We start from the raw sequence: 4,222 nt of genomic DNA, 5'->3' as shown, positions 1-4,222 counted from the left end.
TGCTTATTTAAGTGAAAAAGGACTTTTTTGTTAAATGACTTATAAACTTGTGAATATTTTAAAAGAAGTTTGTACAAAAATGTTGGGTTAGCTTATGTGTTTGGGAAAACCAAAATGACTAAAAAAGACACTCTTTTTTAAAAGAAGTGTGATGGGTTTTGAGAGTTAAAGAGGTGTAATAGGTAAATCAAATCCATTAAGTTAATAAGTTATAAATTCCAAACTTTTCAAAACCCCTTTATTTTGCCTTCCCCATAAGTTAAAATCAATAAGTCCTTATAGTTTGCCAAACACCTTATACACCTTATTAACTTTTTAAAAAGTTTATAAGTTATAAGTTAAGGAAAATAAGAAATCCCAAACACCCCCTAAGCACCAGCTTTATATTATTTACATATATACTCTTTTCTTAAGAACACTTTAAAACAACACATGTTCTAAGGCCATGTGTAATAGAGGGGCTATAAATTGCGCGAATTGCGACATGTGACGCCCAGTCAGCAAAATGTGAGTTTTTGTTTTTGGGGTATATGTATATACAGGAGAGATTTCAATTAAGAACCCCTTTGAGTTTTAAGAACTCGAAAGAACTCAGTGTAACGATTTTTTTTTCGAAATTTTTTTACACATGCGTAATATATGTAAGTTACATACACGTAAAAAAATTACAAAATTTTTTACGCACCGAGTCGACTTTTTACACATATGACGGACACTAAAAGTTAGTGTAACCACTTACATATTTATTCTCTCTCCTACTTTGACTTTTTGCCAGATTTAATCTCAACCACATATTTCAATCCATTTAATTAAATGTAATTGAGTTCTTAAGTTCTTAAAACTCAACATGGTTCTCAAAATATCTTGCCCCTGTATACACACACACACACACACATATATATATATATATATATCACACACACACCATATTATAATAATAACCAATTCGACTAGAATTTGTTGCCCACCCCCAAACATTTTGCCCCTTTTGTAGCCCGGGGGCGGTGTTGTCGCCCCCAAAACTTCATTATCGTCCATATTAATCGCCCAGTACGCATAGCCTAACCATGAGGCAGACTCAAAAACAAAAGGCATTAACCTTCCATTTATTTTTCTGCAGACGACATGATAGGCATCTTGGCCGTGGCCGAGTTGGGTAACGTGTCAAAACTCAAAACACCTAACATTTTAATGTCAAAGCGCATAGTCCTTTCTAGATGTGACATTAGTCGAATTAACTACACTTACATGAGTCCAGATCGGTCAGCTCATGTCGGACCAACCCGTCTTAACACTTTCGACCACTTAATCCGCTTCCGCGCACATAGGTATATATGAAATTATTCCTATAAACAAATAACGAACAACAATAACAATAAAACAACTAAACATTCAATCACCACACAACCACATCAAAACATTAAACCATAAGAGAACAAACTTTAAAAAACCTAAATTATTTCAACATTTTTAAAACCAAACCTTAATAGTTAATACTAGCATAATTGGTAAACCTAGATAACACTAACATAATCCACCAAATTAGTCACTAGACTATACATCTAGAACACACAAATCAACCTTAACCTTAAACCCTTCAACTAAAGTTTTGTAACACATCCTAAAATGAATGCATACAAACCACTAAAACCAAACATAACATTATCAAACTCACCAAGAACTCTTCTTCTTCCCACCATAATACTCAACATACCATTTCACAAACTTCCTTAACCCGGTTTCCAAATCCGTCACCGGGTTATACCCGAGCTCCTTCCTCGCCAAACTAATATTCGCGTGCGTAAACAATACATCCCCATTCTGCGGCATCAAAACCACCTTCTTTTTCGCCTTCACCTTCAACAACTTCTCCAATATACTAACCAACTTATTAACCGAAACCGAATTCGTATTCCCCAAATTAATAATCCTAAACTGCGCCTCCCCCTTCTTCTTCCCACCGCTCCCGGTACTCTTCTTAGCCGTATCAATCGCCGACAAACAACCCGACACAATATCATCGATATACGTAAAATCCCTCGACATCGTCGCGTGATCCGGCCCTTCAAACACCGAAATCGTTCGCCTTTTCAATATATCCTTAGTGAAAAGGAAATACGCCATGTCCGGTCTACCCCACGGCCCGTAAACCGTGAAAAACCTTAACCCCGTTATCGACAACCCGTAAATATGATTATAACTATGCGCGATTTCCTCGCCCGCTTTTTTCGTAGCCGCGTAAAGGCTCGCGGGCTGATCGGTTCGGTCTTTTTCCGAAAAGGGCACTTTTGAGTTCAGCCCGTAGACCGAACTCGAAGACGCCCACACGATCACCGGCTGCGGGTCAACCGACTTCGCAACCTCTAACAGATTCACAAAAGCATCAACGTTCGACTTAATATACGAACCGGGGTTCGTCATCGCGTACCGGACACCCGCCTGCGCAGCAAGGTGAAGCACGTGGGTGACGTGGACAACCCCAAACAGTTTCCTAACCAAAACGACGTCGTTCAAGTCACCGTCAACGACAAACACACCAACACGGTCCAACAAATGCACCTTCCGCGCGTGCTTCAGACGCGCGTCGTAATAGTTGTTGAAATTATCGATACCCACGACGCCGTCGCCGCGGCGTTTGAGGGCGGCGGCGGCGTGGGAGCCGACGAAGCCGGCGGCGCCGGTGACGAGGATGACGTGGGCGGCGGGTGAACGGGGTTTGGCGGAGGATTTTAAGTGGGTTTCCCAGGTGGGTCCGGTGGTACGGAGGGTGCGGCGGGAGGATGACGTGGAGGGTGGGGATAGGAAGAAGAGTAAGGCGAGGAAGATGATGAGGGTGTAAAGAGTGATTTGTCTGGGGTAAGTTGTGGTTAATAATCGGAAACGGTGGAGATGTAAAGGTTTGAGTTTGCCTGGAGTTGATGGGATGTTGTCGATGTGTGAGAGGATTGGTTTTAAGGATGACATTGAATTGAATTGAATTGGAGTTTGGAGTCACCGAAAAGTTGCAGTAAATGGTGGTGATGGTGATGATTTGGTAAGAGATGAAAAGGAGGTTTTGTACATTTATTTGTTTGTTGAAGAAATCGAAAGTTGATAACTTCATGGTTTACGGTTTTATTTTAATGGAAAATGATAGCTTTAATCGCATGCTTTTCAAATACTCGAGCTTGGATATGGAATCGGGTTCGGGTATGATCGGGTATTGGTAATAATCGGGTAGGGTTCAGGTTCGAGAATTGTCTCTAAAAACCATACCTTATACATCCGGTATAGAACCGGGTATTTGAATACCCTATTTTCGGGGTTTTTTGGGCTTTTTTCAGGGTATAGATTGGATGTTTTTTAAGTTTGCACTTTTAAGGGGTATTTTCGGGTATTTTTAAGGTATACATCGGGTATTTGAAATACCCGGTTTCGGGTATTGGAAAATCCCGGTTCCGAGTATGGAACCGGTTCGGGTTTTCAGGTATTATCGGGTACAAATCGGTTCGGGTTCGGGTTTTAGTACCGAAATACATACCTCATCCATACTCTATAGGTAGGTTCGGGTATTAAAAACCCGACTATTAAAAAACCGTTTACGGGTTTTATTTGAGGGAAAATGAGTAACTTACCCCCTTAAACAAGTAAACTTCTTCAAATAAACTAAAAACCCATATTCAAATAAGCTTTTTAAATTAGCTTATATAAGTTTATAAGCATAAACTAGAAAACCTAAACCAAACACCAAATTAAGCTTATTTTGTAAAAAAAAAAAAGAAAGAAAAAAAAAAAGAAAAAACTAGGCCAAACACCCCCTGAATATAGAGGTGGATAGAAAACCCGGTTTCATACTCAATTGGTAACCGGACATGACCAGTGGGTACGGATCAGGTTTTGGGTTTTTACATGGAACTGTTCTTTAAACAAAAACCAAACCGGACTCGGACTCGATGGAACCGATTTCACCAATATTTGGTCAAAACTTTGCCTGACCCCACCTAAAACTGGATAAAAATCCCGACAAACCTGATCAAATACGTAACCTGACCATATTTAGAACCGGTTCTTATTCGACCATGTTCTTGACTTTCGTTGACCATATCTGACCATCATCTAGTTCATGAAAACACCTGGTGTTGTGCACATTTACTTAGGGGTGTGCATAAAACCGAAAAAAACCCGAATACTAATCGAAAAACCCAAATAAACCGAATTGGAAAAAACCAACCCGAATAAGAAA

General features: G+C 39.9%; 1 pseudogene; it reads right to left on the bottom strand.

Annotated features, from left to right (window-relative positions):
• Window positions 1-1,657: 1,657 nt before the first annotated feature.
• On the bottom strand, window positions 1,658-2,964 carry LOC143610498 (UDP-glucuronate 4-epimerase 5 pseudogene; annotated as a pseudogene).
• Between the last annotated feature and the right edge of the window lie 1,258 nt (window positions 2,965-4,222).

This window comes from Bidens hawaiensis, unplaced genomic scaffold (genome assembly GCF_021521415.1).
Source record: "Bidens hawaiensis isolate Kalapana, Puna unplaced genomic scaffold, B.hawaiensis_p1.1 tig00026600_1, whole genome shotgun sequence".
In the NCBI taxonomy this organism is placed as follows: domain Eukaryota; kingdom Viridiplantae; phylum Streptophyta; class Magnoliopsida; order Asterales; family Asteraceae; genus Bidens; species Bidens hawaiensis.
The sequence above is the reverse complement of the archived record's forward strand: the minus strand, read 5'-3'. Positions and strand labels throughout refer to the sequence as shown.